General features: G+C 32.6%; 1 long non-coding RNA gene across 1 annotated transcript; it reads right to left on the reverse strand.

Annotated features, from left to right (window-relative positions):
* Positions 1-3,621: 3,621 nt before the first annotated feature.
* Positions 3,622-5,898, reverse strand: LOC112500159. The gene is made up of 3 exons (XR_003067336.1): positions 5,841-5,898; positions 4,231-4,276; positions 3,622-3,643 (listed from the first exon to the last, which is right to left on the reverse strand). It is a non-coding gene; the product is annotated as an uncharacterized LOC112500159 (long non-coding RNA).
* Positions 5,899-12,223: the final 6,325 nt, after the last annotated feature.

Genomic DNA, 12,223 nt, shown 5'->3' on the forward strand with positions numbered 1-12,223 from the left:
AACAAAAAGAGGTTTAGCCCCGACGTCAAATTAATGCATTGATTCAAGGGGTACCCGTGCAAACATCGTCTATCTCTCTGGTCAAGTGGCTCCGCTCTTAGGGAGAGAATCTACGGATTCTGTGAAAGGGCTTCCCTATCTATGATGGAGCTCTCGCTCTTACTCTTTCTATCAGTCGTGTTTTTTATTTTCTCTCTRACCGTCAACTTGCTTGATTTACTAACCTCGTGTTCTCATCCACTTTAAGGTCAGGTCGAAGCAAAGCGTTTTCCTTCCTCTTCCTATCGRAAAACAAGAACCCGCCAGCTAACTTCTCTCTAGTGGGCTTCACTTGTACGCTATCCTTCCTGACCTTACCTCGACTCTACTCTCCAAGCTTACTGCTCGACGCTCGCCTGACATATCGGTCTRAAGTTTCTTTGATCACTTAGGACAAACAATCTTTCTAAAAAATAAAAATATCGTAATATAGTTCAAGAAAGTGGCTGTGACGTGAATTGCATTGTGCTCATCAACGTGTAAGCTGCACCATGCTGAATGAGAGAATTACATTCCCTTTCAATTGAGATATTGCGTATGATAARAGAGAGAAAGGTTCCTTTTTTTTCCGGTATGCTGCTCCGCGAGCAAGGAGCGATAGAAGCTAGTATTCTGTAATGAATAACAAGAGTCTGGTACTATAGGGGAATCCAACACCTAGTGATTTACATTTTACACCTTATCTTCTAKACTTTCGGTGGAAAAACCAGCCGAGTCTTCCAGCAGGAGTTCCACGCCTTTTATTAGATTGGACCAACCGGTTGGTCTTCTGGTAGTATAACTATGGATACAATTCAGTTGTAGTAACGAAGCAACATCAAGTTAGGAAAGTATCGATCTATGTGCGCTGAAAATCCTATAAAAATTAAATAAATAAGGACTAATCCAGACTCATGTGAAAAGTAAAATTTTTTTAGAGCTAAACAAATGGTAGATAACCCTGCCTACTCCGATTGAGTAGGTGCCGTGAGTGGGTCTTTAGGATGTTTTGTACCCCAACGATCATTTGTTTCAAATCAGCCACAAAATGTGTTCCCTTTGGTTCCAAACTTGCAAAATGATTGTTTTCGCACTCTTCCAATTCTTGCTAACTGCTGCCCAGTTTTTCTCAATCGCATCCAGTAAGGTATTTTCCAAACTAGCAACTTTCTCCTTAAACTCATTAACTTTTGTGGTTGATTCTTTTTCTTTATAATTATTGTCAATCACTTGAGTAGGCTGCACGAAATCAGTTCTTGAAGTTTTCCAGATTCGGTCGATTGTTTTTAATTCAATAGGAAGCATGTTGCTAGTTAACATATCAGTTGGTAACATTAATATCTTTGCTCGTTTCGACAATCCATGGATCAAAGGCGCCGAGATAGAGTTTTTAAGTTGGATTTCGTGTACAACCATGAATTGCATCTGAAAATAACAACTCCCACAGGATACAATAAAGTAAGATCATATAGTCTAAATATATGCTAGAATTGTGTGTGGTTATCTCAAGAAGTGGTTCCAAAGTCCAAATGCAAACATTTTTTTGCAAGTGGTTTGTTTGGGATGTTTGTTGGTTTGTTTTTGAGTTGGTTTCCAAGTCGCGACCTCTTTTGCACCCAGATCAAGCACCATTTGCATATCTTATTCTGAATGATCTTATAACAACCTGTGATATTCACAAACTAATGAAGCAATTAGATAATAAAAATAATTGGTAACATTTGGAGTTTAGGAGATATGTTTTCCTCATACTAAGACCGTGGTACCCCGTGTACATGAAACAAAAGCATAAATTATTGTATCCATTACGGATAATAAGGCTTAATCAAGGATAATTGTGAATATCTACCAACCTCTTTACAAAAGAACTATTAAGTACTTCAACCTCCTTCACTTGCAGCTCTAAGCACATACATTGAGATGATCAACTTGTGCTCCAATTCCTTAGAGTGATTTTTCCCATTGAATTCAACTTCTAATATTGTATTAGAAGGGTATTGGATATCTCATCGTTAGATATTTAGATGGACTTCAACACATCCGTATCATCGACTTGTGAACCAAGTCCCTGGCTAACCTTTGATCAAGTAGTTCGCTAGATTTTGTTGTGACCAAACAAATTCAACCGAAATCACCCATTCATGATTAACTCATGAAATGCTATGTCTAACACCTAAGTGTCTAGACTTCCATTCTACACTTGGTTATAAGCTTTAGCCTAAGTATCCATACTATCACAATAGATAGAAATCAGTGATACTGGTTTTCGCCATAACGAAATTTCATGGACTAAATTCCTTAGCCACTATGCCTCTTTATGGGCAACAACTAATGCCACAAATTCTGACTCCATCGTCGAACTCGAACTCATGATGCAACTTTGCTTCTTGGAAGTCCATGATATGGCACCTATGCCAAGCATGTATACCCAACAACTCGTAGAAGAGTGATCTTCTAGTTAGTAATCTGACTAGCATTCGAATATCCCTTTAATATTGAAGGAAACCCAACATGGGCAAACCATATTATTTGATTTTATTCAAGTATTTAAATACTCGTCTTATTGCTTGCCAATGATGAGAACTAGGATTTCTAGTAAGCCTACTCAACTTTCTTATGGCAAAAGCAATATTTGGCATAGTACTTGTCATGGCGTACATCAAACACCCAATAGCCTTTGAGTACTCGAGTTGTGACACCACATCACCCGACTTGGGTGTAAGCTTCATAGTTGGATCAAACAGAGTATTAATTAGAGAACAATCAAAGCAATTAAATTTATCTAACACTTTCTCAATGTAATGAGATTGCGTAATTGCAATCCCCTTGTTCTCACGCTTGATCCTTATTTCAAGAATCACTTTAGCCTCCCCCATATCCTTATTTCATTGTTCTAATTTCAGAAATTCTTCTTCCAACTACCTTACTACCACTTTAGGGTAGAATTGTTCTATAAATCTATCCACAAATTCCATCCATGACATTGACTGTAAAATGTTGGGTTTGGCCAATGACTCAACCTCCCACCAATACAAAGCATTGGATTTAACCATACAACGAATATGACCCGATCTTCATATGAACAGTTACTTGTATTAAAAACTGATTCAATTTTTTTAGCCAACACAGCCTTTATTGGGCCTCTTTTTCTAGGAAAAGTTGGGAGTTTACACGTCAAAAACATCTTATTATCACCCCTTTTCTCATTTGAAGTTTGAACTTGAGGATTAATTTCCACTCAACTAGTTTCTACTCTGGCATGTATTCCCAAAATAGAGGTCAAGGTATTTCGTAACTTACGCATTTCTTCTGCGAGCATATCTTGAGTAACGTACTCAGGATGTTGAATTGGTTCCTCAAACCTCAGGATGACTACTTCGCCTGTCACGCCCCGGTTTTTTTTTCCTTTCGAGTGTCGTGACGTCATTCTTAATAACTTATGTCTTAATCAAAAATACGAACTTAAAATTTCAAACACACATAATATGTTTAACATAATTCGTTACATAATTGCGGAAGCGTAAAATACTTTAACGTAATCAATGCTAATTAAAATATCTAATCAAGCATGATTCAAAACATAGTCCCGTCTTTCTTCGTTCACTCGTCTACTGACAAATGACACCTGAGATATAAACATGTATAGTATAAGCAAAAAGCTTAGTGAATACAATATGGTTTCATGATCACATGCACACACAAAACAGTGTTTTAGCGTATTTTAATTATTATCTTGCAAGTGAGGCCTCGGCTCGTCACTTTTCTTTGCGTATGTGGCGTATTCTATGGACGAGGACTCCAAGACCTCGGAATTGCAACCCCTCCTTTCATGTCCAACCCACCCCGTACGGTGGACAAATCTTGCCGTATCATAATAGTTGCATATCATTTATTTCCAATATTCACTCATTAATGCAAATCTCATCGTGACATGCAACATACATCTCATGCAAGTGACAACATAAATCACATATGCATCATTATCATTTTTCACAATATACACATACTTGAATATCATATCGATAATATCAAGTCATCATAATCTTTCTCATCAACATCATCTTTCATATCATGCATATACTTAAATATCATGCACATCAATATAATCAAGTTATCATCATATGCATATAAACACATCAAGCAAATATCATAGATAAAATACTTTTGTAATAATCATGTATATATCCCATAAAAATCGCATAATGTACTCACCTTGAATCGTTAACGTTCGATAGGTCTTTCTCTCAAAAACGGCAACCTACATGATAATTTTTACCATTCCTAAGCATCTTAAATAATCGTAGTTAAATTGATTACCATTCYTTAACAATCTTAACACGATTTTTCCTTTTATTGATCAACCCCCGATAACATCATATCTCATGTTTCACTCCAATATTTTCTTAAAATATTACTAATAATGTGACGTCGTTATATATTAATTATTGCTCGTACATTTTATAAAAATAAGCAATATACTTCACATTTTATTGAATAATAATTATTCTACCAAAATAACTAAACTAAATAGTTCGCAACGTAAATAATGTTTTGCGACCAAAACGTCTCGTTTAAAATTTGCAAGTAATTAAAGGTGACAATATGTCACACACATATTGATAACGGTCGTTCCATAACTTTAAAGTTCAACATAATTAATACTCGAAATAATGTTTAGAATACCAATTTTCCAAGTCTAGGGCATTTTGGTAAATCATAAAAAGCCGAATACCAAAGGTATAGCTTTAACCAAATTCCCTAATTTAGAACATTCTTGGTATATTTCAGAAGTCAAATATTAAAACGATGTTTAAAAGTCCAATCCCAAGCATAGGGGCATTTTGGTAATTCTACTAAGCAATACTCAAAGTATTGTTAAAATACCGATTCCCTAATTGTGAGGTCATTTTGGTAATTTCATAAGGATAACAATMAAAATAAAGCATAGATACCAATTCCCAAGATATAGGGTCATTTCGGTAATTTTATAAAGCAAACACGTAAAGTATCGCTAAAATACCGATTTCCACGTTGTAGGGTCATTTTGGTAATTTCATAGGGATTAGATTTAAAATAACACTTAGATACATATTCCCAAGACCTTGGGTCATTTCGRTAATTTTATAAAGCAAATACGTAAAGTATTGCAAAAATACCGATTTCCAAATATAAGGTCGTTTTGGTAACTAAACGAGATAAATAATCGCAATGGGGTCAAGGTTTGCATTTTACAAAATATAAACAAACTTAATGAAAGTCTCGTAAAATTTATATAGAGAAAATTAAAATTCTGAAAATGCAGTTGTTMAATGCTAATTTCTAAAMCTCAAATGTAGACAATATATTAAAATTATGAACACACAAAAACAACAAGCCTTATACATAGCCTGTTGGTTAAGGTGCATGAGTCATGTGTGTGAGGTCGCRGGTTCGAAACCCGGCCTCAACGTTTTCCAGCTAATTTTTAAGGGAAACAAACGAAAACAGCATACGACGAAAGCTGCAGCATTGCTGTGCGTTTTTAAGGTATTTGAGCTTGAAAATGGCTCGTTTCTTGACCGTTTTTCTTCATTCTTTTTGCKCCAAACTCTTGGTAATATTTTTACCAACACTTTGACATAAAGAACACGAACTTTCATCAAGAAATGAGTTCCATTTACTCATTTAAAGTTTGTTTTTAAAACTAAAACTTAACAACTTAAAAACATAAAAATCGAACAACGAAAACACAAATATGAGACATGAGGCTACTGGGATTTGATAGATTACTTAAAAACGAAGCTATACACATAAAAATCAAGAGATTTGGTTAAAAATCTCACCCAAAATCGGTGAAAAACCGAGATTTTCGATCCCGAACTTCAAACTCCGATTTCTCTCTCAAAACTCAACTATTTTTCGAGATATTTGAACCAAAACGTTCCTAAGCCAGAGCTCTACAATTTATATGCCAAGAGTTTTGGCTTATTAGTTGAAGAAATCGGACAAATCGCGAGTTTTAGGCTGATGGGTCGTTTTCTCAAACAGTTTTGTACKTTTGGCAAAACAGGTCCCTCAACTTCGAAAAAGATAACATTTTATCTCCTGAACTTTCTGATATATACAACTAAAACCCCTCCTGACGTGATATATCACATTTTTSGTCCAAAAAATAAAAGAAAACAAATTATATTTTATTTTCATTTTTGTCTTTCTTTTTATTATTTATTTAATTAAGATTTCTACTTTATAATCTTTAATTAATTACGTAAATATTTTACATTTCAATTAATTTTAATAAAAAAAAATATTTAAAGGCCCATGTAATACTATTTATATATTTAATAAAAAAATGGGTTTTACATCGCCCTCTTTCTCTGCCCCTTCCCCTGCCTCTCCCTTTACCTTGATTAACAAGTACATTCTCTTGAACATTTTCTGGTGAACTTTCTCTTTTGTCCGGGCTTATAAGAGCAATCCTTTCAAACCTTGTGAAGTTACTTGCCATCTGACAATTTGCAAAACTAAATATTCACATAATCACATTCCCAAAATATAATAAGGTATCCAAGCATAAATATGTACCTGTAAACCCATGATTACATTAGCCAGTTGTAATTTCAATTTACCTTATATATTGTTCTTTTAACCCATCATATTTATTCCAAAGGTTCTACAATTGTCAGAGACCCTTAATATGTAGATAATACAGTTGAAGTGTAGGCATCATACTAAATACCTAAATCTCTTAAACTCGGGCTCTGATACCAAACTATTAACACTCTTTCACATTTGCATATAGCCCATGTATTTCATATAACATGAAATTTAAATAATTACACACTGGTCCCAAATGTACAACTTTCTATATTACAAAAGTTGCTACAAATTTTTTCCATATATACCCAGTAAAAGACTTGTAAACATAACAAGTTCTCAAGTACAAGTAATATAACATCTTCAAAAATCCACATATATAAAGCAATCATTATATATTCACATTTTCCCCTTTCCCTTATCATCCGATTTTGCCCGACCTGTAATGCATATTTTAAAACACAAAATAAGGGTTAGATAATGAGGTCTAGTAATAAATCCCTTTTGATTACTATTATAGAGTGAAAATCACCAAAACACTTTTTGAAGACCACATATTTGTATCAATAACAAATAAACTTTTTTTTGGATAAACAAACCTCTTTGTCGTATCAAATAGATGAGACAACTTCATCTTATTGCATCAAACCCATTATAGTATCAAACTTGTCGCATTGAACAAAAAATATACCAATTTGACACATCAAATATATAATACACCAATCTTATCGCACTTCATTGATGTGATAACCCAAATTTGTCGCATCACACACATGTGATAACTCTATTATCGCACCTCAAAGATGCGATCACCTCAACTTGTCGCATCGCAAGAATGCGATCACCGCAACTTATCGCATCCAATAGATGCGATAAACACATTAGTTGCACCATATACATGCGATAACAGTAACTTCTCGCACCATACTAGTGCGATAAACTCAACATGTCACACCTCAAGGATGCGATAACTAGCACCTCAATTCTCATCCCAATTTCATCACATCACACACATGCGATAAAAATCAACCTTCATTGTCAACTCGTAGACCACCTTCAATGTCATAAGCAAGAAGTACGTCTTCTTCTTCCATCTGCGAAAGTCATTCCCTTGGAATTTCTCCAACTTTCCGAGTTTGTGCAATATCATGGAAATATTCTACTCCTGATTCCATGCCAACGACAAAAAATATAGTGTTTGAATGTTGGGGAATATGGATTTTGTGGTTGTATAAACTTGGATAAGTTCTTGGACAGAATCACTTTCCAAATATTATATTTTACCTTTAGATTGCCTTAGGTTAACACAAAATTAGTACTGGACATTTTGATATACAACTTAAGGCACAAACTCGAATGTATATATATATATATATATTCATAAGATCAATCAATTTGTATATCTATAAGAGAGATCGACGATTACGAACGATTTGAACAGATAAGATTTAGCAACAGTTACAACTAACTCAGAGGTTCTGAGTCAGAAGCACCATACCAAGAGGCGAAACCATGATCATAGGCTTTGATCACCATCCTTAGTAAGCACTTAATGTTCAAAAGATTTGCACAAAAGGTCTAGAGGCTTTAGACCATGAATTAGACTGAGTGAAGACTCATAACCTCAAATTAGAAGGACAGAGGCTTTGAGTCCAAACGCTAGGAAAACCACTTGGAAAAATTTCTTTTAAGTTTAGGAACATTTTCAAGAAGGATTCCAACATATGGATATTCATTTAGAACGCCCTAAAACTTAGAATTACTAAGTAAACTTTTTTTTTAAAGTCCGTAGAGCAAGACTATCACCAGGGGCGTTGTCCCCTGACCCTGCATAATGGCAATCTAAGGCAATGTTAGTGAATATGTCGCACATTCTAACTCACATTCTTTACCTTACCTTATCGAGCTCATATGAATCACAATTACACCAAAATCGATTGAAGACACTCAAACCACTAACAGTAAGAGTTGTGACAGTGAATTTTCTTAAACTAAACCAGGTTAACCCGATCAAGGCATATGAAGTCACATTAGAAAGTATATATAGTTGAAGATTGCTTTTTCTGAAATTCTCATCTTGTTGCTTGATTTTCTTCAACTTTTGTGTCCTTGCAAAATAAGACTGCATACCGACTAAAAGATTTTAAGCAAGTTCATTCACAGATGGTGATTAAAACCTTTATGATAACAATAGAGTAGTGGGGGTTTAAGCATGTTGATGAACCTTTTTAAATATAACAAAAAGATGAATCCAAACATATTGTACAAATTAAAAAAATAAGAATTGTATTTGCTTTACTTTAACATCCATATTGTTATACTTTTTATGATGCTTCACAACATTTTCGCATTTTCGCAAATTCAGGGTGTTCTTAATTAGTTCTCATATATGTATGTGTGTGTATACATAATTTTGTATTTGTTAGAAAGAAAATGAAAAAACATCGAAATGCCCCTTAGTAGACATTTTTAACAACATTATAGAGCCATCAAGATAATGAGTTGAAAACTACAATGACGAAAATTGTAATTACTAAAATTCAGACAAATAACCAAAGTTTCCATAAAACCACATAGTCATAAAACTTACTTTACTTAACAAATATTGTATTTATATAAAATATACGCATAATTCAAAAAGATATTACAACAAGTTTTACCCTATTTTTAGAACTTGAATTTATAATAAAATAAAACGAAAATCAAAATTACGACAAACAAATCCATTTTGTTTGGTTCCAAAAATATAAAAACTTTGGTTGTATAAAAGATGTTAAGCTAACTTTTGATAACTTAAATGGATAATTAAGTAAAAAACATTCTCCCGTGATATCTCCTATGTTAAACCACATGCACCGTCCCATGTCTTTTTCTTGTTTCTTTCATTGATTCATCTCTTACAAATATTCACAATCTTTCTTGATTTAGTGTATATTTGTGTGTAATTGTTCATCTCTTACAAAATGCAACACATTGTCATTTTAAAGTGTTTTTGCTTGTGTAAAACCATCACGACCCACCACCTTTATCTTCTATCCAGACCAATTGAGACCTGTTCGAAAACCTATCGAGACCATTTAAGAATATATCGAGATTGATCAATAATCATCAAGATCGATCGAAAACCCATCAAGGACGAGCGGACCAATCAAGAACCCATCCAGTGACTTAATATATATTTTCCTGTGTAAAACTATAWCACAMYACCTTTWTCTTCTATTTTGTACCCATCGAGATCAATTATGGCGGATTGAGAACTCATCAATTGATTTAGTGTGTACTTGTGTGTGTAATACGACAAGCACCACCTTCATCATCCATTGAGAACCCAATATGATCAATCGAGATGTATCAAGAACCCATTGTTTGATTTAGTGTGTGTTTTTGTGTGTTAAACCATAATTTACCCCACCATCATTTTCCATCGAGAACCCATTAAGACCTATTGAGAACTCATCAATTGATTTAATGTGTGATTGTGTGTGTTAAACCATAACCTACTCATGATGATAATATRTATATTGATGATAAATATTACAATGAAAATGTATTATAATGACGAATATCGTTATGATATATGAATACAGTAGAGTTGTTGTATACACATACACATAAACATATACAAATATTAATGATTAATATTATAATAAAAATATATATTCATGATAAATATCATATTCGTATACTCGTGAAAGTACATTAATATTTATAATGAGATATTACACAAATATAATATCTCATGTGAGAAACCAGTGAAAACCAAAAAACTCTTATCTATTAATGCTAAATCAAAAAGAATAAAATTCTTTTTTTTATGTAATTTTCTTTTTATTAAAATATATATTATTTTACAGAGAATTTGGTTTAACACTACAAGATAGATTTTTTTAATTAAAAGATAAAAAGAAATTTTCATATTGAAAGGAGGTTGAGACGCATTGAATTTCATTTTATGTAATTTTCTTTTTATTAAAATATATATTATTTTACAGAGAATTTGGTTTAACACTACAAGATAGATTTTTTTAATTAAAAGATAAAAAGAAATTTTCATATTGAAAGGAGGTTGAGACGCATTGAATTTCATTTTATGTAATTTTCTTTTTATTAAATTATAAACTTTTTTCTAATTTTCATCTATTGATTAAAGTGATATATAATATATTATAAAACATCTGATAAAAACTTTTAAAACATATTTTATGTATGAAATGTTGTTTATTGATTCATATAGTTCAAATTTAAGATTACAAGTAAATTGTATGTAAGTATAATTTATTAAAGATTCATGTTTGAATTCGTGTAACTAACTGCAGATAAATATAATCAAATAGAGGATAAACATCTCATTTTAAAATAAAAAATTTAGATTCTAATTAGTATAATTATTGAGTTCTAACAAAACACTTAATTATTTTTTTTAAAATATATATTATTAAATCAAAATAAAGAACTTCGTTATTAAACCTAATTAAATTATAATAAAAAATGAATTAAAAAAACTACCAAAAAAGGGAGATATTGAAGTAGTGAGTTTGATACAAATATCAATATATTTTTTTTAAGTTTTTATGATATCTTCATATTTATATTTTATTCAAAAATAAAAGCATTATCGTTTTCCCAAAACCACATAAAAATGTATTATAAAATCGATTGAGACAAAAGAAAACATTAAAAACGAGATGTATCACACTGCATTACGCAAGTATCCTTCTAGTAGGATAAATGGTTATGATTGGTTGCATGTTCTAAATGAATAGTGTCAGTAGTCTTCGTCGTTGCAGGTCCTTCTCCTTCCGCTGAGATGGCCCTCTTTTTGTTTTGTTTGTTCAYCGCGGCACGAAATCATGAAGAAGCTGGAATAACTCAGAAAGAGAGTGGCGCCTAGCCGTTGAGAGCGTCTGTTGTCTTTGTAGAGGAACAGTACGATCTTGGAGTGGCCCCCTTCGCATGACCCAGAAAGAAAAATAAGTTCGTGCTATTATAAGGCCTCTAAACTCCTCCCTTAGGACACTTTTGCGTTGCTCATGGGGGCGGGCTAGCCCCTACTTTCATAGGTCCTTGGTTCGACCTCCAAATGAGAATTGAGGTCCTTGCGCAATTTGAGGTTTATAATGATAATCATATCGACTTATGTTTTATGGTTATCAAAAAAATGTATATTAGTAAGAACAAATATAATGTTTTTTTTTAATTGTGAAAAGTTTATTTTCAAAAACTTCATTAAATTACTTGTGTTTTTATGAGGAGACATTTATAAAATTATATATATATATATATATATGTATAACATATATGTATATATATACTAGTTGTTTACCCGCGCAATGCGGCGGGAGCCATGAATTTTAACGACTTTAAAGTTCCATTGGTTTTATAAGATAAGATTTAACGATGATATAGGTTACACTTGGTCGTTACATATTAATACAATTTGAATAAATAAGAGTTATGATTCCAATTACAGACTATCGATGAAAAAAAATTGTATAACAGTTTAAAATCCAATATATTTAAAATCCAATATATTTAAACGACTCCACAAATGTATTCAATTTACACCAAGAGCAAAGAACCAAGAAACTTGAGTTTTAAGATAAACACTCAAAACCAATAAAGAAAACTA

The sequence above is a fragment of the Cynara cardunculus genome (genome assembly GCF_001531365.2).
Source record: "Cynara cardunculus var. scolymus isolate 2C chromosome LG 17, CcrdV1, whole genome shotgun sequence".
Lineage (NCBI taxonomy): Eukaryota > Viridiplantae > Streptophyta > Magnoliopsida > Asterales > Asteraceae > Cynara > Cynara cardunculus.